Source organism: Manis pentadactyla, chromosome 2 (genome assembly GCF_030020395.1).
Source record: "Manis pentadactyla isolate mManPen7 chromosome 2, mManPen7.hap1, whole genome shotgun sequence".
Taxonomy (NCBI): Eukaryota; Metazoa; Chordata; class Mammalia; order Pholidota; family Manidae; genus Manis; species Manis pentadactyla.
Genome location: NC_080020.1, coordinates 183,898,308 through 183,918,740, shown reverse-complemented (window position 1 = coordinate 183,918,740; position 20,433 = coordinate 183,898,308). Strand labels below are relative to the sequence as shown.

Below are 20,433 nucleotides of genomic sequence, written 5' to 3'. Positions count from 1 at the left end.
CTTTGTATTCCTCTTCTCTAATTCCATTTACTGTCTCTTCTACTATATCTAATCTGCTTTTAAATCCTTTCATTGTGTGTTTCATTTCAGATATGGAATTTCTTAATGATTGAATGTCCATCTTAAATTCGTTCCTGAGTTCTTGAATATTTTTCTATACCTCCATAAGCATGTTTGATTTTTATTTTGAACTCTTTCAGGAAGATTGGTGAGTTCAGTTTCATTTGGCACTTTTTCTGGGGTATATGAAAGTTTGGTCTGAACCAGGTTCTTTCGACATTTCACATTTCTATGTGGTGCCCTCTAGTACCGAGATGCTCCAGTCTCTGTAGCTGTTCAGCCCCTAGAGTGAGGTTGGGGGTCGTAGGGGAGTGACACTGGTGCCTGGGGGGCAGAAAGAGCTGTTTCCTGCTTTCTGTCTGCAGTGCCTGTCTCTAGTGTTAGAGCCAGTGGGCCGAGCACAGTGGTGTAAGCCTCTGTGCTTGGTGTCTCCTGCTTTTGTAGGTGGGGCCTCCCTCAGGCTGGCCTGAGGCCAGTGCAGTGACTGCTGGTTTGCAATCAGGTGCCACAGGCCAGGAGGAAGGTGCAGCAGCAGGCTCTGTGTCAAAGTAGGGGTCCTCAGAGCTGAGTAGCCAGCCAGAGAGATGGAGTGCCAGAAGCTCCTCAAAGTTCCTAACCTGCTGGGCAGAGCATGCCCAGACAATGTTGTCCAGCTCTCCCTTCTCCCGCACTGCAAGCTCTGTGCAAACCCCGCCCCTTTAGCAACTCTCTCACTGCTAGGAAGCCTCTCAGACCGCCTCTCTTTCATCTGTCCCTGAGCTGCCAGGTGTGGATCCCCTCCTCCACAAATGGCTGGAATGTCAGTCTCTCAAGCATTCTGCCTGTCCCAGCTCCCCAACCTCCAGAGCACCACACAATGTAGGTGTCTGCTCACAAAGCAGACCTCCAGGGCTGAGTGTTCAGCAGTTCCAGGCTTCCACCCTCTCCCCTCTCTGTTTCTCTTCCTCCCGCTGGTGAGGTGGGATGGGGGAAGGGCTTGGGTCCCGCCGATCAAGGCTTTCGTACATTTCCCTGTTTTGTGAGGTCTGCCCTGTTGGTGAGGTCTGTATGGAGTGTGGTGCAGCCTTCTTTCCTGTTGCTGTTTTAGGGCCTATTCTCTTAACTATATTTTCATACTCTGTGGTTTTGGGAGGAGTTCTCTGTCTCACCTCTCATGCCGCAATCTTGAATCTCAAGCCCAGCTAGTTCTTTAGAAAGAATAATTTTATTTTTAAAAACATATTGAATATAACATATATACAAAAAAATACACAAATCACACATATGCAGAATAAGGAATTTTCACAAACTGAACATATCCACATAACCGCTACTCAGATCAAGAAATCAAATGTTACCAGCCCCCAGGAACCCACTTTATACTCTCTTCCAGTTACTAGGCCCTCCAGCTTTAATTATTAGAACTAATTTCTAATACCATAGTTCAGTTTTGCCTGTTTGTGAATTTTGTATGAATGTTATCTTACAGTACATACTCTTTTGTGTCTGGCTTCTTTTCACTCAACATTATGAGAGTCAACATTACCACATATAGTTCTGTGTCATTCATTCTTTTTTTAAAAAAATTATTATTTTTTTATTAAGGTATTATTGATCTATACTCTTTTTTTTTTTTTTTTTTAATAATTATTTTTTATTGAAGGGTAGTTGACACACAGTATTACATTACATGAGTTTCAAGTGTACAACACAGTGGTAGAACATTTATATACATAATTCTAGGTTCCAGCTATCACCCTACCAGGCTGTTACAATATCTTGACTATATTCCTTATGCTATACATTACATCCCGGTTACTAATTTATTTTACCATTGGAAGTCTGTCCTTTTTTTTTTTTTTTTGTGAGGGCATCTCTCATATTTATTGATCAAATGGTTGTTAACGACAATAAAATTCTGTATAGGGGAGTCAATGCTCAATGCACAATCATTATTCCACCCCAAGCCTAATTTTTGTCAGTCTCCAATCTTCTGAGGCATAACAAACAAGTTCTTACATGTAGAACAAATTCTTACATAATGAATAAGTTACATAGTGAACAGTACAAGGGCAGTCATCACAGAAACTTTCGGTTTTGCTCATGCATTATGAACTATAAACAGTCAGTTCAAATATGAATACTCATTTGGTTTTTATACTTGATTTATATGTGGATACCACATTTCTCTCTTTATTATTATTATTTTTAATAAAATGCTGAAGTGGTAGGTAGATACAAGATAAAGGTAGAAAACATAGTTTAGTGTTGTAAGAGAGCACATGTAGATGATCAGGTGTGTGCCTGTAGACTATGTGTTAATCCAAGCTAGACCAGGGCAATAAAACATCCACGTATGCAGAAGATTTCTCTCAGAACGGGGGGGTGAGGTTCTAAGCCTCACCTCTGTTGATCCCCAATTTCTCACCTGATGGCCCCCCTGCGACTGTGCCTGTCTTAGGTTGTTCCTCCCTTGAGGAATCTTACCCGTCTCTGGCTAACCAGTCATCTTCCGGGGCCATACAGGGAAATGTGAAGTTGGTAAGTGAGAGAGAAGCCTTATTGTTTGAAAAAGTTAGCTTTTTACTTCTTTGCATATTTATGCCCTGTGGCTTCTATGCCCAGCATTTGTCTTGAGGTATCTTTACCACTTGGAAGAATTATGATACTCGGTGATGATCTATACTCTTAATGAAGGTTTCACATGAAAAAACAATGTGGTTACTACATTCACCCATGTTATGGTGTCCCCCCGATATCCCATTGCAGTCACTGTTCAACCTGTCATTCATTCTTACTGCTATAGAGTCAGCAAACTATGACCTTCAGGCTAAATCTGGCCCTGCCTGTTTTTGTACAGCTGATGAGCTCAAATCGGTATTTACATTTTTAAATTGTTTTAAGAAAAAAAGAATTTCTTGTGACCCAGGAAAATTACATGAAATTCAAATTTCAATGTTCATATTAGAGTGTGAAGTTGTTGTTCTACAAGGGCAGAGTTAAGTAGTTGGAACAGACTGATGGCTGGCAAAGCCTAAAATAATTTACTGTTTGCCACTTTACTGAAAAATTTGCCAACTCCTGCTGAGTACACCAGTGTTTGAATATATCACAATATGTTTATCCATTGTACTGTTGATGAGTTTTTGAGAAGTTACAGTTTTTGCTTTATTATAAATAGAGGATACAACTTTTTGTCCTTAAGATTAGCCATTATTTTGTCATTAGGTCTCTTCCATTGAGTAGAGAACCATTTTATCTATCTATCTATCCATCCATCCATCCATCTATTTATCTATCTATTTATTATCTTAAATTATTTTGTTATCATTAATCTACAATTACATGAAGAACATTATGTTTACTAGGGTCCCCCCTTCACCAAGTACTCCCCACAAACCCCATCAGTCACTGTCCATCAGCGTAGTAAGATGTTGTGGAAATCTACTTGTCTTCTCTGTGTTGCACAGCCCTCCCCATTCACCCCCCCCCACATTATACATGCCGATCGTAATACCCCCTTTCTTTTTCCCCACCCTCATTCCTCCCTTCCCTCCCATCCTCCTCAGTCCCTTTCCCTTTGGTAACTGTTAGTCCATTCTTGGGTTCTGTGATTCTGCTGCTGTTTTGTTCCTTCAGTTTTCCTTTGTTCTTATACTCCACATATGAGTGAAATCATTTGGTACTTGTCTTTCTCTGCCTGGCTTATTTCACTGAGCATAATACCCTCTAGCTCCATCCATGTTGTTGCAAATGGTAGGATCTGTTTTTTTCTTATGGCTGAATAATATTCCATTGTGTATATGTACCACATCTTCTTTATCCATTCATCTACTGATGGACATTTAGGTTGCTTTCATATCTTGGCTATTGTAAATAGTGCAGCGATAAACATAGGGGTGCATCTGTCTTTTTCAAACTGGGCTGCTGCATTCTTAGGGTAAATTCCTAAAAGTGGAATTCCTGGGTCAAATGGTATTTCTATTTTGAGCTTTTTGAGGAACCTCCATACTGTTTTCCATAGTGGCTGAACTATTTTACATTCCCACCAGCAGTGTAGGAGGGTTCCCCTTTCTCCGCATCCTTGTCAGCATTTGTTGTTCTTAGTCTTTTCCATGCTGGCCATCCTTACTGGTGTGAGGTGATATCTCATTGTGGTTTTAATTTGCATATCTCTGATAACTAGCGATGTGGAGCATATTTTCATGTGTCTGTTGGCCATCTGAATTTCTTCTTTGGAGAAGTGTCTGTTCAGATCCTCTGCCCATTTTTTAATTGAATTATATGCTTTTTGTTTGTTGAGGTGCGTGAGCTCTATATATTTTGGATGTCATGCCTTTATCATAACTCATTTATGAATATATTCTCCCATACTGTAGGGTACCTTTTTGTTCTATTACTGGTGTCCTTTGCTGTACAGAAGCTTTTCAGCTTGATCTAGTCCCACTTGTTCATTTTTGCTTTTGTTTCCCTTGCCTGGGGAGATATGTTCATGAAGAAGTCACTCATATTTATGTCCAAGAGATTTTTGCCTATGTTTTTTTCTAAGAGTTTTATGGTTTCATGACTTACATTCAGGTCTTTGATCTATTTTGAATTTGCTTTTGTGTATGGGGTTAGACAGTGATCCAGTTTTATTCTCTTACATGTAGCTGTCCAGTTTTGCCAGCACCACTTTGGGTTTTGTTCTTGGGTAGTTTTTTGATTACCACTTCAATTTCTTTGCTCGTAATTGGTTTGTTAAATTTTTGTGTTTCTTTCTTGGTCAGTCTTGGAAGGTTGTATTTTTCTAGGAAGTTGTCCATTTTTTCTAGGTTTTCCATCTTGTTAGCATATAGGGTTTTATAGTATTCTCTAATAATTCTTTGTATTTCTGTGGGGTCCATTGTGATTTTTCCTTTATGTTTATTATTCTGTTAATGTGTGTTGATTCTCTTTTTCTCTTAATAAGTCTGGCTAGAGGCTTATCTATTTTGTTTATTTTCTCAAAGAACCAGCTCTTGGTTTCATTGATTTTTTTCTATTGTTTTATTCTTCTCAATTTTATTTATTTCTTCTCTGACCTTTATTATGTCCCTCCTTCTGTTGACTTTAGGCCTCATTTGTGCTTCTTTTTCCAATTTTGATAATTGCGACATTTGACTATTCATTTGTGATTGTTCTTCCTTCTTTAAGTATGCCTGGATTGCTATATACTTTCCTCTTAAGACTGCTTTCACTGCATCCCACAGAAGTTGGGGCATTGTGTTGTTGTTGTCATTTGTTTCCATATATTGCTTGATCTCTATTTTGATTTGGTTGTTGATCCATTGATTATTTAGGAGCATGTTGTTAAGCCTGTGGGATTCATCCCAGGGATGCAAGGATGGTACAACATTTGAAAATCCATGAACATCCACCACATAAACAAAAAGAAATACAAAAACCACACGATCATCTCCATAGAGGCTGAAAAAGCATTCAACAAAATTCAACATCCCTTCATGATAAAAACTCTCAACAAAATGGGTATAGAGGGCAAGTACCTCAACATTTTTGTTTATGCAAAATTTTATTTTATTGTGCTAAGACAACAGATTTTAAGTATTCAGTGAGTATTGCTGACTATAGGTACAGTGTTGTACAGCAGATCTCTAGTCTTTCTGCATTTTATGCCCGTTGATCAATAATTCCTCATTTTCACTTCTTCATAACCCCTGGCACCATCTTTCCACTCTGATTCTATGAATTCATCTATTTTAGGTACCTCATATAAGTAGAGTCATACAATATTTGGCTTTCTGTGACTGGCATATTTCACTTAACATAATGTCCTAAAGGTTCATTTATGTTGTTGCATATTCCTTCTGTTGAAAGGCTGAGGAATACTCTACTTCTTGAGAGTCATTTTTCATCTATTCACAGAGGTTGATTTTACAAGTTCTTATATGGTTTCATTGGGCTCTGTTTTGTCCTTTCAAAGAGATTGTAGGTAGGAACCCATGCCCTCAGTTATATTTCTTTTAATCTCCTTTATAACTGAGATGTGTTTGCAAGCTACAAATAATTAAATTTGTATATTATGCCTCTACTTAATCTTTTGTCAAACATTTTACAGCCTATCTCATTCTTTAATGGTCTTACTAGCTAGTATAGCTAGTACAGTATTTTTCTTTGTCTTTTCTCTCATTCTTATTTTTGAAGTTAAGTTATTGTTATTATTTATATTTCCATAGGTTCAGGACTTCCTCTTCAGTTGGTAGTGGGGCTCTCATTATAAGAAATGACCTCTAAGCAATTGTGTTTCTTGAACAGAATTTTTTTTACATAAATATTAATTTATGTACTTGAGGTGGATACTGTGTGAATCATGTACTCTTCCCCAAGAGGAAGTTTTATGGTTTGTCAGTGGCACTGCAGAGAAAGGGAAGAGTGGGAATTTTTTTTACTTTGTAATTGCTTTTAGAGACTCTCTCACACTTGGATCTTTGAGCTGACCACAAAATGTTCTTTTAGAAAAGGCTAAATTCCTTCTCCATGAAGTTAAAGGCTAATGTGTTGCTTGGAGTATTTAACAGCAGGAAACATTCATTGTGTTTCGTCATGGATTTTTTTCCCCCCTTGGTGACAGGCACCAGTCGTTCCCAAAACTGGAAGAACACAAATGATGAGTGAGTTACTGTAATGGGTTTGGCAGAATGGAAGCCTGTTGGTAACAGTGAGCTTCTGCTGCTAGAGTGTAATTTGGAAGTATCTTGAACACTAGGTGCTCTTCTTGTGGCATAAATAGCCACTTAACAGATCCAAATCTCTTGATTTTCCAATGAGTGTAAAGGGAATCCTAAGCCTAAACGATTTTTACTAGAGAAAATCCTGGGTTTACTAAAAAATATTTTTTCTGTCTTCAGTCGTAATACTGTGAGGTAATACATTTGTAATGATTTAAAATGTGTTAAATTCTTGAATTTAGGCTTTTACAGGATTATTGAAATGTTATGTAAATGTATCCTTTGGTCATTGTTTCTGAGAATTAGACCCACCCAGTATGTATTATTTTGGGGAGGAGGGGTGATTAGTGAATTTGTTTTACCTTTCTTTACCTACCTGTTTTGCATGAAATTTTTTTTATCTTAGTCTCTTAGGTAGTCTAAAATTGGCAGGGCTACTGTTTATTTTATTAATTTATGTTTTCTTAATTATATAGGTACAAACTTTAAAATTAGTTTTTAGAACCCTATTTAACGTAACAATTTTTTTCTTGTGATGTGTTCTGTAGAATGTTTTGGACTCAAATATTATGCTTGTTATCATTTTACTATAATAATAGACAACACAAGAAGAAATGCGTGAGATAGTAATTAGGTTTGTAGCCCTTTTAATGTAGATAACCAGGTCTTGGTTTATAATGTTTTGTATTACACATCAGAAAACTTGGTGATTTTGGTGTTTAACAGTGACATGGGGAATCAGGCCAGTGCAAGAAGCATTCTGAAGACTTGCCCTGAAGAGATAACCAAATTGTTAGTCTGGTTTTTAAGGTTCTTTTTCTACCCTATTTTTATAGCTTTGTGGCCATTTTATTATCATATAAAGATTTGTGAGGTTTAGTTTATTTCCCCTTTTGCAATTTTACACAACTTGAATTTGATTAAGATAAATGGGAAGTAATTTCAGAGATACTATTAATCATAATTACTTTAAAAGACTGTATAGACATTGGCCAAAGATTGTGTATTACCTAGGCAGGAGAAGGTTAAGATGTAGCTAGACATCTGTTTGGAGGAAAACAATTAAGAATCAAATTCATAAAATCACCACTGACTTTGCTTTGCATGATTTCTGGGTTAGCATGTAAATTTGTTCTTGAGTGACTGAAATTGTAGATCTTTTTGTTGAATAACAGTGTAATTTAATAAAATCCTAATGTAATGTTCTGTAATTAGACAATTACTAAGGAAAGCAGCAAATTGCTTTCAAGATATCTAGCCTTGAGAGGTTTTGCGGAAGCAGATACGAGGCTGTTCTTTTTAGGCATTCAGAATATTAAGATCTGAAAGTTGGCTTGATTAGTGGACTTGAAAACAGAAAATACCCTTTTTAGAGAATATCTGTCAAGATCTTTTTGTTATTGTAAACCCTTTTAACTCTATGAGGTTAGGCTTAGTCATTAATTTCTTTCTGTCTAGGTGAATAAACTGAATGATAGATGATACAGAATTAGAGTATTCATTTAAATCAGGTGATGAAACAATACAGTCTTTTATTCCTGTATTAAATTGTGTGCAAAGTATTGTGCTAAGTATTAGGGGGCATATAAAATGAGTAAGACAGTGTGTATTTCATAAGGAGCCTGTAGTTTACTGGGGGAGATGAACATGTACGTAAATGATAAGAATTAAAAGCAAAATAATGTTATCAGTGAGTTGTAATTAATTTCAGTTATTAGGATATCACAACATTTAAGTTGGGTCTGGAAGATAAGATTTCTACAAGCAGAATAAGGGGTTCTAGGTAGAGAACAGCAGTACATGTAAACATGGAAATATGTGTTAAGTCCAGGGAGTGGCAAGGTCACTCTCCAACATGTGAGATATGGGATGATAAAGGGGACCTAATTGTCAAGATTGCTTTAGTAATACATTTGGACTTTGTTCTGTGGGTAGCAAGGAGCCAGTGAAAGGTTTTGATTGGGCAAGTAAGGTAAAATCGGATTTATATTTAGAAAGAGAACCTCATGAGTGTTCTGAAGCAGGGACTGTTCCAGTGTAGCTACCTAGCCATGTAGCTCTGCAGTTTTCAGGTGGTTTTCCTGTTTGGTGAGAAGACATGACCCACCCACGTTTACCCGTTGTAAGACAAGATTAAATTCCTGATTAATTTCAGTTATTAGGCTATAACAACATTTAAGTTGGGTCTGGGGGATATAGAATTTCTCTCTGAGGGGAAGTGGTCCCATAGGAGAAAATGCAAACACATTTCACTTGACTTCTTCTGACCCTCACTGTCTTTGCCTGCAAAACTTAATTAATTCTTGCTACACATCTGCCCTTTTATACTGCCTCACACCATTCCAGATTTAAAAATGTTTAAACCACCTGTCAAACTTGTGTCAGCAAGGCTTCATTTTCATCATTTATATTGTTCAGAAGGATCAAAACTAATCCGTTTGAATTTTACCACATCCGGTTGCTACTTACTCAGCTCACATTTTCAGTATAAGCAACAGATGGTCACATGAGTGCAGAATGAAGCAAAGCAACTGACAGCCACAAGGTGGGAGGATGGTCCTGAATTGTAAAGTTGTGGTTTTTTTTTCACAGTAATAAATACTGAATTTTGATTACCATAGTATGATACTTTTTATTTTTATTTCCTATCCTATTGTGAATTTGTATCCATTGTATAGCAAATTAACTTACAAAACTAAAGGGTATAAATCTGGAAGTCATGGGCTTGTGTCAATGGATTGGATTAGGCTCTCATTGGGACAAACCAGTAGAATTGCTTTTAGTTTCGACCATGTCTTAGTTGGCTTGGGCTGCCATAGCAAAATACCATAAAGTAGGAGGGTTAAAAACAACAAATTTATTTTTCAAAGTTCTGGAGGCAGGTGCCAAAAAGGTAGGTTTCATTCTGAGTCCTCATGATCCCATCATGAGGGACTCACCTTCATGAACTCATTTAACCCTAATTACTTCCTAAAGGCCTCATATTCAAATACCGTCACATTGGAGGTTAAGGCTTCAGAATTTTTGTTGGGAAAAAAACGTTTAGTCCATATACTGCAGACTTTTTGACTCCATGATAATAAATTGTTTGAATACCACATATTTGAAGAGGAAATTAATCTTAATGCTTACTGTTAAACCTATAATTTCTTTTTGAGAAATTAGTAGCTATTTGAATCTCTTAGCTAATAAGTTTGACATTTTTTAGATTCATCTATCAAAACCTGTGGAACCTCGTTCTCATTCTGAGGTCTACCAAATGCAAATTGTTTTTTCCACAGAGAGAGCAAGCAGTAAACAGAACAGGATCTGGACATGTATTTAAGCTGTGGTGCTGGCTTGTTCCTATCTTTTAACTTTGCTAATAGAGGTAGGTAGGTAACAGTGTTAGCTCTTGGGACACAACTCTGTCTCCTGCTCGCTTTGAAAAACAAAATAACAAAAATTTTATTTTGACCATGTATGTTTCCAGATATGAAAACATGCATTTAATTTTCTTCATAATAACTAAGATCACTGAAACACAGTACTGTTAACTTTTAAAAAATATGATCAGACTTAATTTTTTAGAGTAGTTTTAATTTCATAGCAGAACTGAGCAGAAAGTATAGAAAGTTCTCATATAGACCCTGTTCCCACACACTGACAGCTCTTGGCTTAATAGCTCTTTTATTTTCAGTACTGAGTAATACTCCATTGTTTGGGTCTACCACAGGTAATCCTTCTACCTACTGAAGGACTTCTTGGTTGCCTCCAAGTTTTTGGCAATTATGAATAAAGCTGCTGTAAATATCTGTATGCACGTTTTTGTGTAGACACCAATTTTCAACTCATTTGGGTAAATACCAAGGAGCATAATTGCTGGATCTTATGGTAAAAGTATGTTTTGTTTTGTAAGAAACCACCAAACTGTCTCCCAAAGAGGTGGTACCATTTTGCATTCCCACCAGCAGTGAATGTCAGTGTTCTGGGCTTTGTCCATTCTAATAGGTGCCTTGCGGTTACTTTTTGATTTGATCATTTATTTCTGAAAGTTGTAGGAGCTGCTTGACTATGTGAAAGTTTAATATCATGCATTAGACAATATATTTACCCAGAATAGAATCTAAGTGCCAAATAGTCTTAGAGTTGTATCTAAATGTTTATATTGCTTTAAAGTATATCTATACTATGATTACAACTATGATCACAAATCATATATGCATATAAACAAGAGTTAGAAGGGAACTTTAAAAAAGTGATTTATTCGCTCATCTTTTGTTTTCATTGGAGGTATAGTGTTTATGATAAAGTAAAGGGAAGCTTGAGTAGTTTAGCTTTTAGGATATGTTTTAAATATTTAATATTTGAGTTGATTTTAGTTATAATTCAGGCTGTTTGTGAAGTCTTTGTGACACTTGTTTTTGTTAGATACACATTTAACAAAATCTTAAACTTGGTCATTTTTTATTGTATGTTTGATTATATTCCAAAAATATGGCATTTGAGAAGAAATGGAATGTGGGCTACCATGGCTTTTAATGACTTTGTACATTTAAAACATTAATGATGCCTAAAATACCATATTCATGGGTTGTTAAATGACTTATCACCTTAAAATTCTTAAATTCTGCTGTTACATGTATTCTCTTAGGTTCCTTTGAAATTTGACAAATATTCTCCTGGGTTTGTGTTTTTCTTCAAACAAAGCAAGAATAATACTTGAAAACAAATTTGTCAGCAGTGTGCTAAGTCATTTTGTAATAGAAAAAAGACTACAGATTCAGAATTTAAAAATAAAGATTTTGCTATTACAAGAACTGCATCGCAGGAAGGAAGGAGGGGAATGCTCCCAAGTTAGAGGGTGAGGATTACCACCTCATTGCCTCAGCACATCAAAATTATATTTTTTATTTTTTACTGGAGACGTTTTTGTGTGTGTATGTAGGGGTGGGATAGATTGACATTATCATCAGGGAGGAGAGTTCTTATTACCCTCAGGTAGGAAAAAGGAGATGTGAGTCTCAGGTAGAGGACATAAAATTTCATGATACTCAAGCTTGGAGAAGGGACAGAGATGGAGCCAGTAATCTTATGTTGGCAAATTTCAGAAAGATTATTTGTTAGGTATATTGATGATAAACCTTTGAAAGGGAACATTGTGGTTGTCCAGTAAATCATTATGGATTTATCATTTAATTATTTTTCTCTGACTGTTGAAGTACAATGTTGCTTCTTTATGGAGGTCCTGATTTCTTCATATAATTCAGGGAAACTTTAGTTTGTTCTTCAGAATATCAGTCCCTCTACTTACTTTTTTGAGAAAAAGCATTCATTGATCAGTTAAGCTTGAAAAATACTGCATACTGTATTCCTTTCTTGGAGGAGGACATTAACTTATTAAAGACACCAAGACATTCTGCGTAAAGAGACATGTTTAACTTTGGCAGGATTTCTCACACTTAGTCCATCCATGGAACATCACCTCCTTTTTTTCCCTGACAGCAACTGCAATAATTTTCTGTTGAACGAGTGGTCTGTAACAGTTAATACTTAACATACTTCTTACTATATGCCAGGTACTGTTTTAAGTGCTTTACATACATTAATTTGTTAATTTTTGCTATGCCTCCTATTTTCTCTCCCCACCCTCCCCATCCAATCTAGGTACTGGTGCCTCACAAACTGTGATCAAGAGGCAGTGTAGTGCAGAAGCAGAGAGCCAAGACTGGGAGCTAGGCTGACTGGATTAGAATCCCAGCTGTGCCATTTGCAGTTTGTAATCTTGAGCAAATCACTTAATTTGTGCTTCAGTTATTAGACAGAAACAAAAATTTTTGAGTTATGAAAATAGTCTATTAAAAAACAAAATTCAATGGAATAAATTTAAAGATCTAATTGGCTTTATTAAGCAATTCATGGATTGGGCAACATTCCAGCTAACAAATAGAATGGAGCTCTGAGAAACTGCAAAATGGAAGGTTTTTATAGGCAGAAGGGGAAAGAAAAGTGTCTGGCAGAGTGAATTGTTTCAGACAAGGTCACCTTCCTATGGGGGATGGATGGGGTCTATTGGGTGGATTAGCTCCCTGGTGCTGAGCAGGTAATTCCAGATTGACTGGGTAAAGGTCACATCCTGGGAGAGGCTGAAACTGCAATTAGGCTAGGTATTAAGTCTTGGTTTGCTGATTTGGGATTTAATATGAGTGACTCCATTTTACTTTTTTATGCTCTGATGTTAGAAAGAGGTGTCGTGAATGAGGAATACAAATATTTTGGTCAGTGGACATGTGAGATCAACCATAGGGTGACAGAAAAAAAAGAATCCTCTAGTTTATCTAGCAGTCTCTTAGAAATCTATTTAGCTCATTCTCTGGGAAACTGCCCAGAGAAATTTCAGAAAATGCCAGGACAAAAAAGTAACATTTGTAGCGTATCAATGCTGGATCCTCGTGACTCTTCAAATTCTGCCATGCAAAGGTGACTGTCCTGGGATTTGGCTGATTTATCTGTATTGGATAACTCTTATTTTTCTTAAACTTCAATAGCAGTCACTATTTTATTAACATATTTGGTCATGATTATATAGATGAGGTGGTATTTCTGGAAAACAAAAACAAAAACAAGCCATTACACAACAAATTCTTTCCAAAACTGAAAAACTTAGCTCTTTAGGATAATGACCAAAGATATTAAAAAGCCCCCAAGTGCGTATTATTTAGCTTCTCATAGGATTGTTGTCATTGTGTCTAAATGTGTATTCCACTGTAGATGGACATGGTTCTTAAAGAAAAGTAAAATTTAACTATATAATGAAAGTCTTATACATTATTTACATAAGTGTTTATGTTTAATTTAAAAACACTAACTCTACAATTGGCCTCTTCTTTTAGCTGTTAAAAGACTCTTGTAATATATTTTATATCCAGTGGATTTACATGGAGATCCCCGAAGTAAATGATTTTCTGAAAGAGTGGAGAGAATTAACACTTTATCATGTAGTAGGATTTTAATGTAATTTTGGCTGTAGTTATTAAATATAAACCTATATGCCAAGCACTATTTAGGATCTTTACACATATTATTACATGTGTTAGATCTATTACTAATTCTAGCTGAACTAAAAATTATTTTTCTTCTCTGCATATGAAGAACAGAGGTTCAGAAAGATTAAGCAACTCACCCAACTTTACCCAATTAGTATAGTACTATTTTTTTTTAATTGAAGTATCCTTGATATACAATCTTATGTTAGTTTCAAATATATGACACAGTAGTTCAACAGTTACCCATATTAGTAAATCCTCACTCCTTCTAGTGGGGTTACTATCTATCAATGTAGAAAGATGTTACAGAGTCATGGACTGTATTCTCCATGCTGTACTACCGTGACCAACTTATATTGTGATTGCAAATTATTGTGCCCCTTTATTCCCCTCCCCCTCCCCCGCCACTCACCCCAACCCCTCTCCCTTGGTCACCACTAGTCACTTCTCAGTGTTTGTGAGTCTACTGATGTTTTGTTCATTTTGTTTTGTTTTAAATTCCACAAATAAGTGAAATCATATATTTGTCTTTCTTTGCCTGGCTTTCACTGAGCGTAATACCCTCTATATCCATCCATGTTGCTGCACATGGCAGGACTTCTTTTCTTTTTATGGCTAAATAATACTCCATTGTGAAAATGTACCTCATCTTCTTTATCCATTCATCTGTTAGTGGACACTTAGGTTGCTTCCAGTACTTGGCTATTGCAAATACTGTGGCAGTAAACATAAGGGTACATACATCTTTTTGAATCAGGGATTTTGTTTTCTTCATAATATTGTTTTTTTTTTTAATCAGAAGATTTTTTTTTCTTTCTTTGAAAATTCATAAGAATGGAATTACTGGATCAAATGGTATTTCTATTTTTAGTTTTTGAGGAACGTCTATACTGCTTTCCAAAGCAGTTGTACCAGTTTACATTCCCACCAACAGTGAAAGAGGGTTCCCATTTCTCATTTTTTGTTTTTTAAACTTCATAGTAGTCTTTAAGTGATTTACTCAGTACCTTTACTATATTTTTGCCTTTACCAGTGAGATTTTTACTTTTGCATATTATCTTGTTATTAATTAATACCTTTTCTTTTCAACTTAAACAAGTCCCTTTAACATATCTTGTAAGACCAGTTGATGGTGATGAACTTTAGTTTTTGTTTGTCTGGAAAATGCTTTATCTCTCCTTTAACTCTGAATGATGACTTTGCTGGGTAGAATATTTTTGGTTGGAAGTTTTTCCTTACAGCACTTTGAATACATCATGCCACTGCTTTCTGGTCTGCAAAATTTCTGCTGAAAAATCTGCTAATAGTCTTTTGAGATTTCCCTTGTACATAACAAGATGTTTTTCTCTTGCTTCTTTTAAGATTCTCTCTAACTATCTTTTGTCATTTTAATTATAATGTGACTTGTGTGTCTCTTAGGGTTCATTTTATGTGAAACTTTTGACATGGATGAGTGTTTCTTTCCCAGTTAGGGAAGTTTTCAGCCATTATTTCTTCAAGTAAGTTCTCTTCCCCTTTCTGTCTGTCTTCTCCTTCTGGGACCCTATAAATGGGAATGTTATTTTACGTGATGTTACCCCATTGGTCTCTTAAGCTATCTTTACTTTTTAAAAATTCTTTTTAGTTTTTGCTGCTCTGTTCATGTGAGTTCCAGTGCCCTGTCTTCTGGATCACCGATGTCTTCTTTTCTTTCATGTAGTCTGCTGTTGAACACCTCTATTGTATTCCTTAATTCAGTTATTGTATTTTTCAGCTCTTTGACTTCTGTTTGGTACTTTCTTATGTTTTCTCTCTTTGTTGAAGTTCTTACTGTGTTCATTAATTCTTCTTCCACGTTTGGTAAGCATCTTTATGACTATCTGAATTCTTTATGAAGTAGATTATTTATCTTTATTTCATTAAGTTTTTTCTGAGGGCTTATCTTGTTCTTTTGTATGTAACATATTCCTCTCTTTTTTTCATTTAGTTTGACTCTCTGTGTTTTCTATCAGGCAAAACAGCTATCTCTCCCAAATCTGAAGGAGTGGCCTTGTAAGTGATGAACCTTTTTGTTCAATGTTGCCCTAACTGATGGTTGTCTCTTGAGCCTGTGATTGTCTAAACAGCCTGATTTATTCTTGATATGCCCTGTTGTAAGGTGTGCCAAGACCTGTTAGTGATCAAAGACGAGGGATCTCATTTATCATTTAGTTTCAGGCTGACTGGAAGGTAGACTCTCAGGCAGTAGCTGTGAATGCATTGCAAAAATATACAGTCCTGTGGGTCAGTGGTCAATAAACCTTGCTGGCCTCTAGATTGGAAGATCTGGAGGTGTTCCCTGAGTGACAGTTGCAAAAACTGGGGCTCCAGACAAGTGTATAAGCTCCTTTCTGGGAGATATTATTGGCTAAGGGAGTGCATGCGCAAGGATGGTGTCTCCCTGATGATGTTTCCTGAGATATAGCCTCTAGATATGTGGCAAACCAGCAGCCTGTCCCTCAGGCTGAACAACCTTCAGTAACTAGTAAATGGCCTTTTTCTTAGAAGTACTGGGAGTGTGTTTCAGTATACTGTCTGTGCAGTGTCCTGTGGGTGGTAATCTGCCAGGACTGTCTTCCTGATAGTTACAGGCCTGTGGGGCCCAGGAAAGCAAACACCATTGGCCACAGAGGCCAAGTGATCAAGGGAAATTTCTTGTGCAGATTTCAAGTGCCTGTCAGTTTTAGCAAGGCAGCTGGAGAGTGTAGGGTGCAGGACATGCTTCCCAGCTTCAGCAAGTAGCAGGAAAATGTCTTGATTTCACACACCCATTGCCTTCCATGATTCATCAGGAGGTTGCCTTATTGGCATACCCTGCCAGCTATTGCATTCATTGACCCTAGCCAGGGAATGGAACAGTGCTGAAATCGCCTGTAGTTACTGTCTTTAGCAAGGGTGCAGGAGAATACCATGACCATTCACACTCACCAATCCCAGCAAGGGATCGGGGGAATATTGCAACCATTTGAGCCTACCAGCTTGAGCAAAGGAGCAGGAGAATGCCATGACTGCTTCTGCTTGCTGGCCCAGCCAGAGATCAGGAAGTGCCACAACTACTTGCCCCACTGGTATTAGCAAGGCAGTGGGAGGGTGCCATGTCCATATGCACTCACCTGTGCTATTAGGGTAGAGGGAGAGTACAAAAATGGCATCCTTCAGCTCTTTCCTCTATGAAGAGTCTCAGCTGTCCCCTGTCCTGTCAGCAGATGCTTCAAGATTAGCAAATGAATCTCCTTCCCATAGTCTAGGCTGCTTTTACATTAGGTTCCAGGGCAAGTGAGACTGCATATGAGCCCTTTGAAAGGAGAATGTCAGTTCCCTTTAACCCTTTGGGTTCCCTTGATGAAAACCCCATTGCTTTTCTAAGCCATATGTTTTGGAGGTTTCCCTTTCAGGTACAGGTTCCAAGTGTTGGGTGGCTTATATGGGCCATAAACCCCCCACCCCTCTTGGAGAGACTCTGGATTGTGAGATTCCCTCCCTATTAACGGGTTGCCATGTTGATTGTGGAATTTTTGGCGAGACTGTTTCTCTGCCTCTCCTATCAGTCTTGATGTGGTATTTTAATCCCTTGTTGTAGAAGAGCATGTTTCCAGTTATTTTTCAAAAGGATTTGTTCTATATGTAGCTATAGAGTTGGTGTGTCTGTGGGAGGAGATGAATTTTGGATCTACCTATTCTGCCATCTTGGACTGCAAACCTTTTCTGCTGGACAATCAGTGTTTCTTAAATGATTTCTTTTGAGCACCAGTTTTGTTTTGTGTGTGTGTATTTTTTTTTAAATCAGTGATTTTCAATCTGTCACCAAAAATACATAAAAATATAAGCTCCAATTATTTTATTAGTTGTCTTAAAAATACTGTCACTTGCTACAAAGGTTCCTACATGTTTACTCTCAGTTTATTTATTCTTCTCATAGTCGACTGGAAGTGAAGTTTGTGGCCTGGCAGTGTTCTGCAGACTGCATTTTTGGGGAGCACTGTTCTAGATTTTTCGGCAAATTGGGAAGACCAAGGATACTGTATTGTGCTTTCAGTTACACATCAAATTGAATGCTCTGCAAAGGCAAGTTCATATGTTATTCATCTTGTTTGAGAGTTTAGGACAGAACCTGATATTATATAGTGATTATATAGTGATAATAAGTGGAGTCACAAAACAATGTGTAAGCACAAATTCTGCAAATATTCAAAATTGCTGATTGTAAAAGTAGTAATTTTGGGGGTTTCCATATTTCCATATCAGATTATCATCTTTTTTTTCTATTAAATTTAAATTTTTTTATTAAAGTACATTCGATCCTGAATGACATTTGGGAGCTTTCATTACTGGCTTTTAAACTTTTTGCAGTATCACAACTACTATATTTACATTGATACAGCCAAGATACAGAACTTCCTGTTGCCAATAGAATCCCTTATGTTGTAGAATTATAGCATATCCAATTTTTCTCCCACCCATCCTTACTTCTTCCTTTTTAAAAAAACAACTGAGAATCAGTTTATTAAAATAGTTGATATAGGCATCTGCCCTGGTGACTGACCTCAATTCCTGCAGAAATACTGATGGAAGTAATCTCTGCTTAACAGTCTCAGAAGAACTGTGCAGGTCAATGAATCACTTGAGGATCCTCCTCTGGAAAAGATCCAAACAGTCTTGGAACCTTCATCACAAGGAATTTTCTCATAGTAATTCTTAAAGAGTATTCATAGGCCTTGGAACTGGTCCTTTTGCTTTGAGATTCTTTTCCTTCGTGCCTCTGATCAAGTCAACACACACCTTCTGCAGAGACTTTACACTGCAGCTGGTTAGGATCATTCCAATTCAGTGACTCGCCACCTCTGGTTGACAGGTGTTTTTCTGATATCTCTAAAAGCTATGGCTGTGACATGTCCTCCTGGTTGACTTGTGACTTCCTGGTTGACTTTTCCTAGGAGAGTGAACAGTGATGAGTGGGGAGCATGAGCCAGGGGAGGTGAGCTTTGCTGCATCTGCAACTGCAATCACTTCTTCCTCAAAGAGCCCCCAGCCCTTTCTTAGCCCCTGGCAGCCACTAATCTGTTAAGCATTTCTGTAATTTCGTCATTTCAAGAATATTATATAAATGGAATAAAACAGTGTGTAACCTTTTTCTGATTGGCCGTTTTCACTTGGCGTAATTCTCTGGGAGTTCATGCAGTTTGCAGTATCAGGGGCCCAGTCCCTTTTTTTTTTGCAGAGTGACATTCTGTGGTATGGATGTACACAGTTTAGTTAAACATTTGCCCATTAAAGGACATCTGGTTTGTTTCTAATTTTTGACTATTACAAATAAAGCTGCTAGAAACATATGTGTATACGTTTTTATGTGGGCATAAGTCCTTCTTTCTCTGGGATAAATGCCCAGAAATGTTACTGCTGGATCATATGATAATTGTGTGTTTAGTTTTTTAATAAATTGCCAAGTTGTTTTTCAGTGTGGGTGTACTATTTTATATTCCCACCAGCAATGTATGAGTCACCCAGTTTCTTTGTCTTCCTGGCAGCATTTGGTCTTGTCACTATTTTTTAATTTTAGCCATTCTGATAAAACATGTAGTGATATTTAATTGTGGTTTTGATTTGCATTTCTCTGATGGCTAATGATGTTAAACATTTTTCATGTACCTATTTATCATCTGTTGATCCACCCGGTGAAATGTCTTTCTTTTGTCTAGTTTCTAGTGAGACTGTTTTTTAATGTTGAATTTTAAAAGTTCTTTATATAGTCTAGATTCTAGTCCTTCACTGAATATGTGGTTTGAAATATTTTTTTCCAGTTTGTTGCTTGTCTTTTTATTTTCTTACTGGGTTTTTTGCACAGGGCTGAAGTTGATTTTGGTAAGGTCGAATTTAACAGTTTTTCCTTTTATGAATCATATATTGGAATCAAGTCTAAGAACTCTTGTGTAGCCCTATCTCCCGAAGAGTTTCTTCTATTAAAAAAAAATGTACAGTTTTACATTATACCTAAGCCCATGATCTATTTTAAGTTAATTTTTACATATAAGTTGTAAGACTTAGGTTGAGGTTCTTTTTTTTTTTTTTCTCTTTAAAGCTGTGAATATCTACTTGCTCTACTTTTGTTGAAAAGGCTTGTCTGTCTTTCCTCCACTGGATTGCTTTTTCACTTTTGTCAAAAATCGTTGTTCATATTTGTGTGGGTCTCTTTCTGTGTTATTTATTCTGTTCCATTGGTCTATGTATCATTCCCTCTACAAATACCACAGTCTTGATTATTGTAGATATATATTAAGTCTTGAAATGGGGAAGACTGATTCCTCTTCCTTCATTATTGTTTTTCAAAATTGTTTTGTCTATTCTACTTCCCTTGCCTTTCCATATACATTTTAGAATAATTTTGTCTATATATACAAAAATATTTGCTAGGATTTTGATAGGAATTGCATATATAACAGTGTGTCTCTTTTCTCTAAAGTAGCTAGAAACAACTTGGCCTGCTTTTACTTTTCTTTTCCTATCTCCTACTACATAACTTTTTATGGGTTTCTCTGAGCTGCCCTCCATCAACCCCACCATGTGTATGATTATATTCTAGCAGCAACAGTTTTGTCAATAATATGATGGTTTACATTTTGATCTTTCATTCAAATTCTGCCTGTCTC

The 20,433-nt window shown here is 36.8% G+C and overlaps 1 protein-coding gene and 1 pseudogene across 2 annotated transcripts in view; one reads left to right on the top strand and one right to left on the bottom strand.

Moving 5' to 3' along the window:
• The window catches only part of COMMD1 (copper metabolism domain containing 1), a 174,684-nt gene that overhangs the window by 23,047 nt on the left and 131,204 nt on the right, over positions 1–20,433 (top strand). The gene's annotated exons all lie outside the window — the stretch shown is intronic.
• LOC130679716 (40S ribosomal protein S20-like) lies at positions 6,531–19,378 on the bottom strand (annotated as a pseudogene).